The sequence below is a fragment of the Heptranchias perlo genome, unplaced genomic scaffold (assembly GCF_035084215.1).
Source record: "Heptranchias perlo isolate sHepPer1 unplaced genomic scaffold, sHepPer1.hap1 HAP1_SCAFFOLD_571, whole genome shotgun sequence".
NCBI lineage: Eukaryota > Metazoa > Chordata > Chondrichthyes > Hexanchiformes > Hexanchidae > Heptranchias > Heptranchias perlo.
Window position 1 is genome coordinate 114,926 of NW_027139593.1, and position 19,180 is coordinate 134,105.

The window sequence follows — 19,180 nt, forward strand, 5'->3', positions numbered from 1 at the left end:
TCAGTGTACAGATATCTCTCTGAGAGAGAGGGGACTGAGAGACACCAGTCAGTGTACAGATATCTCCCTGAGAGAGAGGGGACTGAGAGACACCAGTCAGTGTACAGATATCTCCCTGAGAGAGAGGGACTGAGAGACACCAGTCAGTGTGCAGATATCTCTCTGATGGAGAGGGGACTGAGAGACACCAGTCAGTGTACAGATATCTTCCTGAGAGATGGGACTGAGAGACACCAGTCAGTGTACAGATATCTCCCTGAGAGAGAGAGGATTGAGAGACACCAGTCAGTGTACAGATATCTCCCTGAGAGAGAGGGACTGAGAGACACCAGTCAGTGTGCAGATATCTCTCTGATGGAGAGGGGACTGAGAGACACCAGTCAGTGTACAGATATCTCCCTGAGAGATGGGACTGAGAGACACCAGTCTGTGTACAGATATCTCCCTGAGAGTGAGAGGACTGAGAGACACCAGTCAGTGTACAGATATCTCCCTGAGAGAGAGGGGACTGAGAGAGACCATTCAGTGTACAGATATCTCCCTGAGAGAGAGGGGACTGAGAGACACCAGTCAGTGTACAGATATCTCCCTGAGAGAGAGGGGACTGAGAGAGACCATTCAGTGTACAGATATCTCCCTGAGCGAGAGGGGACTGAGAGACACCAGTCAGTGTACAGATATCTTCCTGAGAGAGAGGGGACTGAGAGAGACCAGTTAGTTTGTGGACATCTCCATGAGAGAGAGGGGACTGAGAGACACCAGTGAGTGTACAGATATCTCCCTGAGAGAGAGGGGACTGAGAGACACCAGTGAGTGTACAGATATCTCCCTGAGAGAGAGGGGACTGAGAGACTCCAGTCAGTGTCCAGATATCTCCCTGAGAGAGGGACTGAGAGGCACGGGTCTGTGTACAGATATCTCCCTGAGAGAGAGGGGACTGAGAGACACCAGTCAGTGTGCAGATATCTCCCTGAGAGAGAGGGGACTGAGAGACACCATTCAGTGTACAGATATCTCCCTGAGAGTGAGGGGACTGAGAGACACCAGTCAGTGTACAGATATCTCCCTGAGAGAGAGGGGACTGAGAGAGACCATTCAGTGTACAGATATCTCCCTGAGAGAGAGGGGACTGAGAGACACCAGTCAGTGTACAGATATCTTCCTGAGAGAGAGGGGACTGAGAGAGACCAGTTAGTTTGTGGACATCTCCATGAGAGAGAGGGGACTGAGAGACACCAGTGAGTGTACAGATATCTCCCTGAGAGAGAGGGGACTGAGAGACACCAGTGAGTGTACAGATATCTCCCTGAGAGAGAGGGGACTGAGAGACTCCAGTCAGTGTCCAGATATCTCCCTGAGAGAGGGACTGAGAGGCACGGGTCTGTGTACAGATATCTCCCTGAGAGAGAGGGGACTGAGAGACACCAGTCAGTGCACAGATATCTCCCTGAGAGAGAGGGACTGAGAGACACCAGTCAGTGCACAGATATCTCCCTGAGAGAGAGAGGGGACTGAGAGACACCAGTCAGTGTACAGATATCTCCCTGAGAGAGAGGGACTGAGAGACACCAGTCAGTGTACAGATATCTCCCTGAGAGAGAGGGGACTGAGAGACACCAGTGAGTGTACAGATATCTCCCTGAGAGAGAGGGGACTGAGAGACTCCAGTCAGTGTCCAGATATCTCCCTTAGAGAGGGACTGAGAGGCACGGGTCTGTGTACAGATATCTCCCTGAGAGAGAGGGGACTGAGAGACACCAGTCAGTGCACAGATATCTCCCTGAGAGAGAGGGGACTGAGAGACACCAGTCAGTGTGCAGATATCTCCCTGAGAGAGAGGGGACTGAGAGACACCATTCAGTGTACAGATATCTCCCTGAGAGTGAGGGGACTGAGAGACACCAGTCAGTGTACAGATATCTCCCTGAGAGAGAGGGGACTGAGAGACACCAGTCAGTGTACAGGTATCTCCCTGAGAGAGAGGGGACTGAGAGACACCAGTCAGTGTACAGATATCTCCCTGAGAGAGAGGGGACTGAGAGACACCAGTCAGTGTACAGATGTCTCCCTGAGAGAGAGGGAACTGAGAGACACCAGTCAGTGTACAGATATCTCCCTGAGAGAGAGGGGACTGAGAGACACCAGTCAGTGTACAGATATCTCCCTGAGAGAGAGGGGACTGAGAGACACCAGTCAGTGTACAGATATCTCCCTGAGAGAGAGGGGACTGAGAGATACCAGTCAGTGTACAGATATCTCCCTGAGAGAGAGGGGACTGAGAGACACCAGTCAGTGTACAGATATCTCCCTGAGAGAGAGGGGACTGAGAGACACCAGTCAGTGTACAGATATCTCCCTGAGAGAGAGGGGACTGAGAGACACCAGTCAGTGTACAGATATCTCCCTGAGAGAGGGGGGACTGAGAGACACCAGTCAGTGTACAGATATCTCCCTGAGAGAGAGGGGACTGAGAGACACCAGTCAGTGTACAGATATCTCCCTGAGAGTGAGGGGACTGAGAGACACCAGTCAGTGTACAGATATCTCGCTGACAGAGAGGGGACTGAGAGACACCAGTCAGTGTACAGATATCTCCCTGAGAGAGAGGGGACTGAGAGACACCAGTCAGTGTGCAGATATCTCCCTGAGAGAGAGGGACTGAGAGACACCAGTCAGTGTGCAGATATCTCTCTGATGGAGAGGGGACTGAGAGACACCAGTCAGTGTACAGATATCTTCCTGAGAGATGGGACTGAGAGACACCAGTCAGTGTACAGATATCTGCCTGAGAGAGAGAGGATTGAGAGACACCAGTCAGTGTACAGATATCTCCCTGAGAGAGAGGGACTGAGAGACACCAGTCAGTGTGCAGATATCTCTCTGATGGAGAGGGGACTGAGAGACACCAGTCAGTGTACAGATATCTCCCTGAGAGATGGGACTGAGAGACACCAGTGAGTGTACAGATATCTCCCTGAGAGTGAGAGGACTGAGAGACACCAGTCAGTGCACAGATATCTCCCTGAGGGAGAGGGGACTGAGAGACACCAGTCAGTGTACAGATATCTCCCTGAGAGAGAGGGACTGAGAGACACCAGTCAGTGTACAGATAGCTCCCTGAGAGAGAGGGGACTGAGAGACACCAGTCAGTGTACAGATATCTCCCTGAGAGAGAGGGACTGAGAGACACCAGTCAGTGTGCAGATATCTCCCTGAGAGAGAGGGGACTGAGAGACACCAGTTAGTGTACAGATATCTCCCTGAGAGAGAGAGGGACTGAGAGATACCAGTCAGTGCACAGATATCTCCCTGAGAGAGAGGGGACTGAGAGACACCAGTCAGTGTACAGATATCTTCCTGAGAGAGAGGGGACTGAGAGAGACCAGTTAGTTTATAGACATCTCCATGAGAGATGGTGGACTGAGAGACACCAGTGAGTGTACAGATACGTCCCAGAGAGAGAGGTGACTGAGAGACACCAGTCAGTGTACAGATATCTCCCTGAGAGAGAGGGACTGAGAGACACCAGTCAGTGTACAGATATCTCCCTGAGAGAGAGGGGACTGAGAGACACCAGTCAGTGTGCAGATATCTCCCTGAGAGAGAGGGGACTGAGCGACACCAGTCAGTGCACAGATATCTCCCTGAGAGAGAGGGGACTGAGCGACACCAGTCAGTGCACAGATATCTCCCTGAGAGAGAGGGGACTGAGCGACACCAGTCAGTGCACAGATATCTCCCTGAGAGAGAGGGGACTGAGAGACACCAGTCACTGTACAGATATCTCCCTGAGAGAGGGGACTGAGAGACACCAGTCAGTGTACAGATATCTCCATGAGAGAGAGAGGATTGAGAGACACCAGTCACTGTACAGATATCTCCCTGAGAGAGGGGACTGAGAGACACCAGTCAGTGTACAGACATCTCCATGAGAGAGAGGGACTGAGAGACACCAGTCAGTGCACAGATATCTCCCTGAGAGAGAGGGACTGAGAGATACCAGTCAGTGTACAGATATCTCCCTGAGAGAGAGGGGACTGAGAGACACCAGTCAGTGTACAGATATCTCCCTGAGAGAGAGAGGGGACTTTGAGACACCAGTCAGTGTACAGATATCTCCCTGAGAGAGAGGGACTGAGAGACACCAGTCAGTGGACAGATATCTCCCTGAGAGAGAGGGGACTGAGAGACACCAGTCAGTGTACAGATATATCCCTGAGAGAGAGAGGGACTGAGAGACACCAGTCAGTGTACAGATATCTCCCTGAGAGAGAGGGGACTGAGAGACACCAGTCAGTGTACAGATATCTCCCTGAGAGAGAGAGGGGACTTTGAGACACCAGTCAGTGTACAGATATCTCCCTGAGAGAGAGGGGACTGAGAGACACCAGTCAGTGTACAGATATCTCCCTAAGAGAGGGGGACTGAGAGACTCCATTCAGTGTACAGATATCTCCCTGAGAGTGAGGGGACTGAGAGACACCAGTCAGTGTACAGATATCTCTCTGAGAGAGAGGGGACTGAGAGACACCAGTCAGTGTACAGATATCTCCCTGAGAGAGAGGGGACTGAGAGACACCAGTCAGTGTACAGATATCTCCCTGAGAGAGAGGGGACTGAGAGACACCAGTCAGTGTACAGATATCTCCCTGAGAGAGAGGGACTGAGAGACACCAGTCAGTGTGCAGATATCTCTCTGATGGAGAGGGGACTGAGAGACACCAGTCAGTGTACAGATATCTTCCTGAGAGATGGGACTGAGAGACACCAGTCAGTGTACAGATATCTCCCTGAGAGAGAGAGGATTGAGATACACCAGTCAGTGTACAGATATCTCCCTGAGAGAGAGGGACTGAGAGACACCAGTCAGTGTGCAGATATCTCTCTGATGGAGAGGGGACTGAGAGACACCAGTCAGTGTACAGATATCTCCCTGAGAGATGGGACTGGGAGACACCAGTCAGTGTACAGATATCTCCCTGAGAGTGAGAGGACTGAGAGACACCAGTCAGTGTACAGATATCTCCCTGAGAGAGAGGGGACTGAGAGAGACCATTCAGTGTACAGATATCTCCCTGAGAGAGAGGGGACTGAGAGACACCAGTCAGTGTGCAGATATCTCCCTGAGAGAGAGGGGACTGAGAGAGACCATTCAGTGTACAGATATCTCCCTGAGAGAGAGGGGACTGAGAGACACCAGTCAGTGTACAGATATCTTCCTGAGAGAGAGGGGACTGAGAGAGACCAGTTAGTTTGTGGACATCTCCATGAGAGAGAGGGGACTGAGAGACACCAGTGAGTGTACAGATATCTCCCTGAGAGAGAGGGGACTGAGAGACTCCAGTAAGTGTCCAGATATTTACCTGAGAGAGGGACTGAGAGGCACGGGTCTGTGTACAGATATCTCCCTGAGAGTGAGGGGACTGAGAGACACCAGTCAGTGTACAGATATCTCCCTGAGAGAGAGGGGACTGAGAGACACCAGTCAGTGTACAGGTATCTCCCTGAGAGAGAGGGGACTGAGAGACACCAGTCAGTGTACAGATATCTCCCTGAGAGAGAGGGGACTGAGAGACACCCGTCAGTGTACAGATGTCTCCCTGAGAGAGAGGGGACTGAGAGACACCAGTCAGTGTACAGATATCTCCCTGAGAGAGAGGGGACTGAGAGACACCAGTCAGTGTAAAGATATCTCCCTGAGAGAGAGGGGACTGAGAGACACCAGTCAGTGTACAGATATCTCCCTGAGAGAGAGGGGACTGAGAGATACCAGTCAGTGTACAGATATCTCCCTGAGAGAGAGGGGACTGAGAGACACCAGTCAGTGTACAGATATCTCCCTGAGAGAGAGGGGACTGAGAGACACCAGTCAGTGTACAGATATCTCCCTGAGAGAGAGGGGACTGAGAGACACCAGTCAGTGTACAGATATCTCCCTGAGAGAGGGGGGACTGAGAGACACCAGTCAGTGTACAGATATCTCCCTGAGAGAGAGGGGACTGAGAGACACCAGTCAGTGTACAGATATCTCCCTGAGAGTGAGGGGACTGAGAGACACCAGTCAGTGTACAGATATCTCCCTGACAGAGAGGGGACTGAGAGACACCAGTCAGTGTACAGATATCTCCCTGAGAGAGAGAGGACTGAGAGACACCAGTCAGTGTACAGATATCTCCCTGAGAGAGAGGGGACTGAGAGACACCAGTCAGTGTACAGATATCTCCCTGAGAGAGAGGGGACTGAGAGACACCAGTCAGTGTACAGATATCTCCCTGAGAGAGAGGGACTGAGAGACACCAGTCAGTGTGCAGATATCTCTCTGATGGAGAGGGGACTGAGAGACACCAGTCAGTGTACAGATATCTTCCTGAGAGATGGGACTGAGAGACACCAGTCAGTGTACAGATATCTGCCTGAGAGAGAGAGGATTGAGAGACACCAGTCAGTGTACAGATATCTCCCTGAGAGAGAGGGACTGAGAGACACCAGTCAGTGTGCAGATATCTCTCTGATGGAGAGGGGACTGAGAGACACCAGTCAGTGTACAGATATCTCCCTGAGAGATGGGACTGAGAGACACCAGTCAGTGTACAGATATCTCCCTGAGAGAGAGAGGACTGAGAGACACCAGTCAGTGTACAGATATCTCCCTGAGAGAGAGGGGACTGAGAGACACCAGTCAGTGTACAGATATCTCCCTGAGAGAGAGGGGACTGAGAGACACCAGTCAGTGTACAGATATCTCCCTGAGAGAGAGGGACTGAGAGACACCAGTCAGTGTGCAGATATCTCTCTGATGGAGAGGGGACTGAGAGACACCAGTCAGTGTACAGATATCTTCCTGAGAGATGGGACTGAGAGACACCAGTCAGTGTACAGATATCTGCCTGAGAGAGAGAGGATTGAGAGACACCAGTCAGTGTACAGATATCTCCCTGAGAGAGAGGGACTGAGAGACACCAGTCAGTGTGCAGATATCTCTCTGATGGAGAGGGGACTGAGAGACACCAGTCAGTGTACAGATATCTCCCTGAGAGATGGGACTGAGAGACACCAGTCAGTGAACAGATATCTCCCTGAGAGTGAGAGGACTGAGAGACACCAGTCAGTGTACAGATATCTCCCTGAGAGAGAGGGGACTGAGAGAGACCATTCAGTGTACAGATATCTCCCTGAGAGAGAGGGGACTGAGAGACACCAGTCAGTGTACAGATATCTCCCTGAGAGAGAGGGGACTGAGAGAGACCATTCAGTGTACAGATATCTCCCTGAGAGAGAGGGGACTGAGAGACACCAGTCAGTGTACAGATATCTTCCTGAGAGAGAGGGGACTGAGAGAGACCAGTTAGTTTGTGGACATCTCCATGAGAGAGAGGGGACTGAGAGACACCAGTGAGTGTACAGATATCTCCCTGAGAGAGAGGGGACTGAGAGACACCAGTGAGTGTACAGATATCTCCCTGAGAGAGAGGGGACTGAGAGACTCCAGTCAGTGTGCAGATATCTCCCTGAGAGAGAGGGGACTGAGAGACACCATTCAGTGTACAGATATCTCCCTGAGAGTGAGGGGACTGAGAGACACCAGTCAGTGTACAGATATCTCCCTGAGAGAAAGGGGACTGAGAGACACCAGTCAGTGTACAGGTATCTCCCTGAGAGAGAGGGGACTGAGAGACACCAGTCAGTGTACAGATATCTCCCTGAGAGAGAGGGGACTGAGAGACACCAGTCAGTGTACAGATGTCTCCCTGGGAGAGAGGGGACTGAGAGACACCAGTCAGTGTACAGATATCTCCCTGAGAGAGAGGGGACTGAGAGACACCAGTCAGTGTACAGATATCTCCCTGAGAGAGAGGGGACTGAGAGACACCAGTCAGTGTACAGATATCTCCCTGAGAGAGAGGGGACTGAGAGATACCAGTCAGTGTACAGATATCTCCCTGAGAGAGAGGGGACTGAGAGACACCAGTCAGTGTACAGATATCTCCCTGAGAGAGAGGGGACTGAGAGACACCAGTCAGTGTACAGATATCTCCCTGAGAGAGAGGGGACTGAGAGACACCAGTCAGTGTACAGATATCTCCCTGAGAGAGGGGGGACTGAGAGACACCAGTCAGTGTACAGATATCTCCCTGAGAGAGAGGGGACTGAGAGACACCAGTCAGTGTACAGATATCTCCCTGAGAGTGAGGGGACTGAGAGACACCAGTCAGTGTACAGATATCTCCCTGACAGAGAGGGGACTGAGAGACACCAGTCAGTGTACAGGTATCTCCCTGAGAGAGAGGGGACTGAGAGACACCAGTCAGTGTACAGATATCTCCCTGAGAGAGAGGGGACTGAGAGACACCAGTCAGTGTACAGATATCTCCCTGAGAGAGAGAGGACTGAGAGACACCAGTCAGTGTGCAGATATCTCCCTGAGAGAGAGGGGACTGAGAGACACCAGTCAGTGTACAGATGTCTCCCTGAGAGAGAGGGACTGAGAGACACCAGTCAGTGTGCAGATATCTCTCTGATGGAGAGGGGACTGAGAGACACCAGTCAGTGTACAGATATCTCCCCGAGAGAGAGGGGACTGAGAGACACCAGTCAGTGTACAGATATCTCCCTGAGAGAGAGAGGACTGAGAGACACCAGTCAGTGTGCAGATATCTCCCTGAGAGAGAGGGGACTGAGAGACACCAGTCAGTGTACAGATGTCTCCCTGAGATAGAGGGACTGAGAGACACCAGTCAGTGTGCAGATATCTCTCTGATGGAGAGGGGACTGAGAGACACCAGTCAGTGTACAGATATCTCCCCGAGAGAGAGGGGACTGAGAGACACCAGTCAGTGTACAGATATCTCCCTGAGAGAGAGGGACTGAGAGACACCAGTCAGTGTACAGATATCTCCCTGAGAGAGAGGGGACTGAGAGACACCTGTCAGTGTACAGATGTCTCCCTGAGAGAGAGGGACTGAGAGACACCAGTCAGTGTGCAGATATCTCTCTGATGGAGAGGGGACTGAGAGACACCAGTCAGTGTACAGATATCTCCCCGAGAGAGAGGGGACTGAGAGACACCAGTCAGTGTACAGATATCTCCCTGAGAGAGAGAGGGGTCTGAGAGACACCAGTCAGTGTACAGATATCTCCCTGAGAGAGAGGGGACTGAGAGACACCAGTCAGTGTACAGATATCTCCCTGAGAGAGAGGGGACTGAGAGACACCAGTCAGTGTACAGATATCTCCCTGAGAGAGGGGGGACTGAGAGACACCAGTCAGTGTACAGATATCTCCCTGAGAGAGAGGGGACTGAGAGACACCAGTCAGTGTACAGATATCTCCCTGAGAGTGAGGGGACTGAGAGACACCAGTCAGTGTACAGATATCTCCCTGACAGAGAGGGGACTGAGAGACACCAGTCAGTGTACAGATATCTCCCTGAGAGAGAGAGGACTGAGAGACACCAGTCAGTGTACAGATATCTCCCTGAGAGAGAGGGGACTGAGAGACACCAGTCAGTGTACAGATATCTCCCTGAGAGAGAGGGGACTGAGAGACACCAGTCAGTGTACAGATATCTCCCTGAGAGAGAGTGGACTGAGAGACACCAGTCAGTGTACAGATATCTCCCTGAGAGAGAGGGGACTGAGAGACACCAGTCAGTGTACAGATATCTCCCTGAGAGAGAGGGACTGAGAGACACCAGTCAGTGTACAGATATCTCCCTGAGAGAGAGGGGACTGAGAGACACCAGTCAGTGTACAGATATCTCCCTGAGAGAGGGACTGAGAGACACCAGTCAGTGTACAGATATCTCCCTGAGAGAGAGGGGACTGAGAGACACCAGTCAGTGTACAGATATCTCCCTGAGAGAGAGGGGACTGAGAGACACCAGTCAGTGTACAGATATCTCCCTGAGAGAGAGGGACTGAGAGACACCAGTCAGTGTGCAGATATCTCTCTGATGGAGAGGGGACTGAGAGACACCAGTCAGTGTACAGATATCTTCCTGAGAGATGGGACTGAGAGACACCAGTCAGTGTACAGATATCTGCCTGAGAGAGAGAGGATTGAGAGACACCAGTCAGTGTACAGATATCTCCCTGAGAGAGAGGGACTGAGAGACACCAGTCAGTGTGCAGATATCTCTCTGATGGAGAGGGGACTGAGAGACACCAGTCAGTGTACAGATATCTCCCTGAGAGATGGGACTGAGAGACACCAGTCAGTGAACAGATATCTCCCTGAGAGTGAGAGGACTGAGAGACACCAGTCAGTGTACAGATATCTCCCTGAGAGAGAGGGGACTGAGAGAGACCATTCAGTGTACAGATATCTCCCTGACAGAGAGGGGACTGAGAGACACCAGTCAGTGTGCAGATATCTCCCTGAGAGAGAGGGGACTGAGAGACACCAGTCAGTGTACAGATATCTCCCTGAGAGAGAGGGGACTGAGAGACACCAGTCAGTGTACAGATATCTCCCTGAGAGAGAGGGACTGAGAGACACCAGTCAGTGTGCAGATATCTCTCTGATGGAGAGGGGACTGAGAGACACCAGTCAGTGTACAGATATCTCCCTGAGAGAGAGAGGACTGAGAGACACCAGTCAGTGTGCAGATATCTCCCTGAGAGAGAGGGGACTGAGAGACACCAGTCAGTGTACAGATATCTCCCTGAGAGAGAGGGGACTGAGAGACACCAGTCAGTGTACAGATATCTCCCTGAGAGAGAGGGACTGAGAGACACCAGTCAGTGTGCAGATATCTCTCTGATGGAGAGGGGACTGAGAGACACCAGTCAGTGTACAGATATCTTCCTGAGAGATGGGACTGAGAGACACCAGTCAGTGTACAGATATCTGCCTGAGAGAGAGAGGATTGAGAGACACCAGTCAGTGTACAGATATCTCCCTGAGAGAGAGGGACTGAGAGACACCAGTCAGTGTGCAGATATCTCTCTGATGGAGAGGGGACTGAGAGACACCAGTCAGTGTACAGATATCTCCCTGAGAGATGGGACTGAGAGACACCAGTCAGTGAACAGATATCTCCCTGAGAGTGAGAGGACTGAGAGACACCAGTCAGTGTACAGATATCTCCCTGAGAGAGAGGGGACTGAGAGAGACCATTCAGTGTACAGATATCTCCCTGAGAGAGAGGGGACTGAGAGACACCAGTCAGTGTACAGATATCTCCCTGAGAGAGAGGGGACTGAGAGAGACCATTCAGTGTACAGATATCTCCCTGAGAGAGAGGGGACTGAGAGACACCAGTCAGTGTACAGATATCTTCCTGAGAGAGAGGGGACTGAGAGAGACCAGTTAGTTTGTGGACATCTCCATGAGAGAGAGGGGACTGAGAGACACCAGTGAGTGTACAGATATCTCCCTGAGAGAGAGGGGACTGAGAGACACCAGTGAGTGTACAGATATCTCCCTGAGAGAGAGGGGACTGAGAGACTCCAGTCAGTGTGCAGATATCTCCCTGAGAGAGAGGGGACTGAGAGACACCATTCAGTGTACAGATATCTCCCTGAGAGTGAGGGGACTGAGAGACACCAGTCAGTGTACAGATATCTCCCTGAGAGAAAGGGGACTGAGAGACACCAGTCAGTGTACAGGTATCTCCCTGAGAGAGAGGGGACTGAGAGACACCAGTCAGTGTACAGATATCTCCCTGAGAGAGAGGGGACTGAGAGACACCAGTCAGTGTACAGATGTCTCCCTGGGAGAGAGGGGACTGAGAGACACCAGTCAGTGTACAGATATCTCCCTGAGAGAGAGGGGACTGAGAGACACCAGTCAGTGTACAGATATCTCCCTGAGAGAGAGGGGACTGAGAGACACCAGTCAGTGTACAGATATCTCCCTGAGAGAGAGGGGACTGAGAGATACCAGTCAGTGTACAGATATCTCCCTGAGAGAGAGGGGACTGAGAGACACCAGTCAGTGTACAGATATCTCCCTGAGAGAGAGGGGACTGAGAGACACCAGTCAGTGTACAGATATCTCCCTGAGAGAGAGGGGACTGAGAGACACCAGGCAGTGTACAGATATCTCCCTGAGAGAGGGGGGACTGAGAGACACCAGTCAGTGTACAGATATCTCCCTGAGAGAGAGGGGACTGAGAGACACCAGTCAGTGTACAGATATCTCCCTGAGAGTGAGGGGACTGAGAGACACCAGTCAGTGTACAGATATCTCCCTGACAGAGAGGGGACTGAGAGACACCAGTCAGTGTACAGGTATCTCCCTGAGAGAGAGGGGACTGAGAGACACCAGTCAGTGTACAGATATCTCCCTGAGAGAGAGGGGACTGAGAGACACCAGTCAGTGTACAGATATCTCCCTGAGAGAGAGAGGACTGAGAGACACCAGTCAGTGTGCAGATATCTCCCTGAGAGAGAGGGGACTGAGAGACACCAGTCAGTGTACAGATGTCTCCCTGAGAGAGAGGGACTGAGAGACACCAGTCAGTGTGCAGATATCTCTCTGATGGAGAGGGGACTGAGAGACACCAGTCAGTGTACAGATATCTCCCCGAGAGAGAGGGGACTGAGAGACACCAGTCAGTGTACAGATATCTCCCTGAGAGAGAGAGGACTGAGAGACACCAGTCAGTGTGCAGATATCTCCCTGAGAGAGAGGGGACTGAGAGACACCAGTCAGTGTACAGATGTCTCCCTGAGATAGAGGGACTGAGAGACACCAGTCAGTGTGCAGATATCTCTCTGATGGAGAGGGGACTGAGAGACACCAGTCAGTGTACAGATATCTCCCCGAGAGAGAGGGGACTGAGAGACACCAGTCAGTGTACAGATATCTCCCTGAGAGAGAGGGACTGAGAGACACCAGTCAGTGTACAGATATCTCCCTGAGAGAGAGGGGACTGAGAGACACCTGTCAGTGTACAGATGTCTCCCTGAGAGAGAGGGACTGAGAGACACCAGTCAGTGTGCAGATATCTCTCTGATGGAGAGGGGACTGAGAGACACCAGTCAGTGTACAGATATCTCCCCGAGAGAGAGGGGACTGAGAGACACCAGTCAGTGTACAGATATCTCCCTGAGAGAGAGAGGGGTCTGAGAGACACCAGTCAGTGTACAGGTATCTCCCTGAGAGAGAGGGGACTGAGAGACACCAGTCAGTGTACAGATATCTCCCTGAGAGAGAGGGGACTGAGAGACACCAGTCAGTGTACAGATATCACCCTGAGAGAGAGGGGACTGAGAGACACCAGTCAGTGTACAGATATCTCCCTGAGAGAGAGGGGACTGAGAGACACCTGTCAGTGTACAGATATCTCCCTGAGAGAGAGGGACTGAGAGACACCAGTCAGTGTACAGATATCTCCCTGAGAGAGAGGGGACTGAGAGACACCAGTCAGTGCACAGATATCTCCCTGAGAGAGAGGGGACTGAGAGACACCAGTCAGTGTACAGATATCTCCCTGAGAGAGAGGGGACTGAGAGACACCAGTCAGTGTACAGATATCTCCCCGAGAGAGAGGGGACTGAGAGACACCAGTCAGTGAACAGATATCTCCCTGAGAGAGAGGGACTGAGAGACACCAGTCAGTGTACAGATATCTCCCTGAGAGAGAGGGGACTGAGAGACAGCAGTCAATTTACAGATATCTCCCTGAGAGAGGGGACTGAGAGACACCAGTCAGTGTACAGATATCTCCCTGAGAGAGGGGACTGAGAGACACCAGTCAGTGTACAGATATCTCCCTGAGAGAGAGAGGATTGAGAGACACCAGTCAGTGTACAGATATCTTCCTGAGAGAGAGGGGACTGAGAGACACCAGTCAGTGTACAGACATCTCCCTGAGAGAGAGAGGATTGAGAGACACCAGTCAGTGTACAGATATCTCCATGAGACATGGTGGACTGAGAGACACCACTCAGTGTACAGCTTTCTCCCTGAGAGAGAGGGACTGAGAGACACCAGTCAGTGTACAGATATCTCCCTGAGGGAGAGGACTGAGAGACACCAGTCAGTGTACAGATATCTCCCTGAGAGAGAGGGACTGAGAGAACCAGTCAGTGTACAGATATCTCCCTGAGAGAGGGGACTGAGAGACACCAGTCAGTGTACAGATATCTCCCTGAGAGAGAGGGGACTGAGAGACACCAGTCAGTGTACAGATATCACCCTGAGAGAGAGGGGACTGAGAGACACCAGTCAGTGTACAGATATCTCCCTGAGAGAGAGGGGACTGAGAGACACCAGTCAGTGTACAGATATCTCCCTGAGAGAGAGGGGACTGAGAGACACCAGTCAGTGTACAGATATCTCCCTGAGAGAGAGGGGACTGAGTGACACCTGTCAGTGTACAGATATCTCCCTGAGAGAGAGGGGACTGAGAGACACCAGTCAGTGTCCAGATATCTCCCTGAGAGAGAGGGACTGAGAGACACCAGTCAGTGTACAGATATCTCCCTGAGAGAGGGACTGAGAGGCACGAGTCTGTGTACAGATATCTCCCTGAGAGAGAGGGGACTGAGAGACACCAGTCAGTGTTCAGATATCTCCCTGAGAGAGGGACTGAGAGGCACGAGTCTGTGTACAGATATCTCCCTGAGAGAGAGGGACTGAGAGACACCAGTCAGTGTACAGATATCTCACTGAGATAGAGGGGACGGAGAGAGACACCAGTCAGTGTACAGATATCTCCCTGAGAGAGAGGGGACTGAGAGACACCAGTCAGTGTACAGATATCTCCCTGAGAGAGAGGGGACTGAGAGACACATGTCAGTGTACAGATATCTCCCTGAGAGAGAGGAGACTGAGAGACACCAGTCAGTGTACAGATATCTCCCTGAGAGACTGGGGACTGAGAGACACCAGTCAGTGTACAGATATCTCCCTGAGAGTGAGGGGACTGAGAGACACCAGTCAGTGTACAGATATCTCCCTGAGAGTGAGGGGACTGAGAGACACCAGTCAGTGTACAGATATCTCCCTGAGAGAGAGGGGACTGAGAGACACCAGTCAGTGTACAGATATCTCCATGAGAGAGGGACTGAGAGGCACGAGTCTGTGTACAGATATCTCACTGAGAGAGAGGGGACTGAGAGACACCAGTCAGTGCACAGATATCTCCCTGAGAGAGAGGGGACTGAGAGACACCAGTCAGTGTACAGATATCTCCCTGAGCGAGAGGGGACTGAGAGACACCAGTCAGTGTACAGATATCTGCCCGAGAGAGAGGGGACTGAGAGACACCAGTCAGTGAACAGATATCTCCCTGAGAGAGAGGGACTGAGAGACACCAGTCAGTGTACAGATATCTCCCTGAGAGAGAGGGACTGAGAGACACCAGTCAGTGTACAGATATCTCCCTGAGAGAGAGGGGACTGAGTGACACCTGTCAGTGTACAGATATCTCCCTGAGAGAGAGGGGACTGAGAGACACCAGTCAGTGTACAGATATCTCCCTGAGAGAGAGGGGACTGAGAGACACCATTCAGTGTACAGATATCTCCCTGAGAGTGAGGGGACTGAGAGACACCAGTCAGTGTACAGATATCTCCCTGAGAGAGAGGGGACTGAGAGACACCAGTCAGTGTACAGATATCTCCCTGAGAGAGAGGGGACTGAGAGACACCAGTCAGTGTACAGATATCTCCCTGAGAGAGAGGGACTGAGGGACACCAGTCAGTGTACAGATATCTCCCTGAGAGAGGGGACTGAGAGACACCTGTCAGTGTACAGATATCTCCCTGAGAGAGAGGGGACTGAGAGACACCAGTCAGTGTACAGATATGTCCCTGAGAGAGAGGGGACTGAGAGACACCAGTCAGTGTACAGATATCTCCCTGAGAGAGAGGGGACTGAGAGACACCAGTCAGTGTACAGATATCTCCCTGAGAGAGAGGGGACTGAGAGACACCAGTCAGTGTACAGATATCTCCCTGAGAGAGAGGGGACTGAGAGACACCAGTCAGTGTACAGATATCTCCCTGAGAGAGAGGGGACTGAGAGACACCAGTCAGTGTACAGATATCTCCCTGAGAGAGAGGGGACTGAGAGACACCAGTCAGTGTACAGATATCTCCCTGAGAGAGAGGGGACTGAGAGACACCAGTCAGTGTACAGATATCTCCCTGAGAGAGAGGGGACTGAGAGACACCAGTCAGTGTACAGATATCTCCCTGAGAGAGAGGGACTGAGAGACACCAGTCAGTGTGCAGATATCTCTCTGATGGAGAGGGGACTGAGAGACTCCTGTCAGTGTACAGATATCTCCCTGAGAGAGAGGGGACTGAGAGACACCAGTCAGTGTACAGATATCTCCCTGAGAGAGGGGACTGAGAGACACCTGTCAGTGTACAGATATCTCCCTGAGAGAGAGGGGACTGAGAGACACCAGTCAGTGTACAGATATCTCCCTGAGAGAGAGGGGACTGAGAGACACCAGTCAGTGTACAGATATCTCCCAGAGAGAGAGGGGACTGAGAGACACCAGTCAGTGAACAGATATCTCCCTGAGAGAGAGGGACTGAGAGACACCAGTCAGTGTACAGATATCTCCCTGAGAGAGAGGGGACTGAGAGACACCAGTCAGTGTGCAGATATCTCCCTGAGAGAGAGGGGACTGAGAGACACCAGTCAGTGTACAGATATCTCCCTGAGAGAGAGGGGACTGAGAGACACCAGTCAGTGTACAGATATCTCCCTGAGAGAGGGGGGACTGAGAGACACCAGTCAGTGTACAGATATCTCCCTGAGAGAGAGAGGATTGAGAGACACCAGTCAGTGTACAGATATCTCCCTGAGAGAGAGGGGACTGAGAGACACCAGTCAGTGTACAGATATCTCCCTGAGAGAGAGGGGACTGAGAGACACCAGTCAGTGTACAGATATCTCCCTGAGAGAGGGACTGAGAGGCACGAGTCTGTGTACAGATATCTCCCTGAGAGAGAGGGGACTGAGAGACACCAGTCAGTGTACAGATATCTCCCTGAGAGAGAGGGGACTGAGAGACACCAGTCAGTGTACAGATATCTCCCTGAGAGAGAGGGACTGAGAGACACCATTCAGTGTACAGATATCTCCCTGAGAGTGAGGGGACTGAGAGACATCAGTCAGTGTACAGATATCTCCCTGAGAGAGAGGGGACTGAGAGACACCAGTCAGTGTACAGATATCTCCCTGAGAGAGAGGGGACTGAGAGACACCAGTCAGTGTACAGATATCTCCCTGAGAGAGAGGGACTGAGAGACACCAGTCAGTGTGCAGATATCTCTCTGATGGAGAGGGGACTGAGAGACACCTGTCAGTGTACAGATATCTCCCTGAGAGAGAGGGGACTGAGAGACACCAGTCAGTGTACAGATATCTCCCTGAGAGAGGGGACTGAGAGACACCAGTCAGTGTACAGATATCTCCCTGAGAGAGAGGGGACTGAGAGACACCAGTCAGTGTACAGATATGTCCCTGAGAGAGAGGGGACTGAGAGACACCAGTCAGTGTACAGATATCTCCCTGAGAGAGACGGGACTGAGAGACACCAGTCAGTGTACAGATATCTCCCTGAGAGAGAGGGGACTGAGAGACACCAGTCAGTGTACAGATATCTCCCTGAGAGAGAGGGGACTGAGAGACACCAGTCAGTGTACAGATATCTCCCTGAGAGAGAGGGGACTGAGAGACACCAGTCAGTGTACAGATATCTCCCTGAGAGAGAGGGACTGAGAGACACCAGTCAGTGTACAGATATCTCCCTGAGAGAGAGGGGACTGAGAGACACCAGTCAGTGTACAGATATCTCCCTGAGAGAGAGGGGACTGAGAGACACCAGTCAGTGTACAGATATCTCCCTGAGAGAGAGGGGACTGAGAGACACCAGTCAGTGTACAGATATCTCCCTGAGAGAGAGGGGACTGAGAGACACCAGTCAGTGCACAGATATCTCCCTGAGAGAGAGGGGACTGAGAGACACCAGTCAGTGTACAGATATCTCCCTGAGAGAGAGGGACTGAGAGACACCAGTCAGGGTACAGATATCTCCCTGAGAGAGAGGGGACTGAGAGACACCAGTCAGTGTACAGATATCTCCCTGAGAGAGAGGGGACTGAGAGACACCAGTCAGTGTACAGATATCTCCCTGAGAGAGGGGGACTGAGAGACACCATTCAGTGTACAGATATCTCCCTGAGAGTGAGGGGACTGAGAGACACCAGTCAGTGTACAGATATCTCCCTGAGAGAGAGGGGACTGAGAGACACCAGTCAGTGTACAGATATCTCCCTGAGAGAGAGAGGACTGAGAGACACCAGTCAGTGTACAGATATCTCCCTGAGAGAGAGGGACTGAGAGACACCAGTCAGTGTACAGATATCTCCCTGAGAGAGAGGGACTGAGAGACACCAGTCAGTGTGCAGATATCTCTCTGATGGAGAGGGGACTGAGAGACACCAGTCAGTGTACAGATATCTCCCTGAGAGAGAGGGGACTGAGAGACACCAGTCAGTGTACAGATATCTCCCTGAGAGAGAGAGGGGTCTGAGAGACACCAGTCAGTGTACAGATATCTCCCTGAGAGAGAGGGGACTGAGAGACACCAGTCAGTGTACAGCTTTCTCCCTGAGAGAGAGGGACTGAGAGACACCAGTCAGTGTACAGATATCTCCCTGAGAGAGAGGGACTGAGAGAACCAGTCAGTGTACAGATATCTCCCTGAGAGAGGGGACTGAGAGACACCAGTCAGTGTACAGATATCTCCCTGAGAGAGAGGGGACTGAGAGACACCAGTCAGTGTACAGATATCACCCTGAGAGAGAGGGGACTGAGAGACACCAGTCAGTGTACAGATATCTCCCTGAGAGAGAGGGGACTGAGAGACACCAGTCAGTGTACAGATATCTCCCTGAGAGAGAGGGGACTGAGTGACACCTGTCAGTGTACAGATATCTCCCTGAGAGAGAGGGGACTGAGAGACACCAGTCAGTGTCCAGATATCTCCCTGAGAGAGAGGGACTGAGAGACACCAGTCAGTGTACAGATATCTCCCTGAGAGAGGGACTGAGAGGCACGAGTCTGTGTACAGATATCTCCCTGAGAGAGAGGGGACTGAGAGACACCAGTCAGTGTTCAGATATCTCCCTGAGAGAGGGACTGAGAGGCACGAGTCTGTGTACAGATATCTCCCTGAGAGAGAGGGGTCTGAGAGACACCAGTCAGT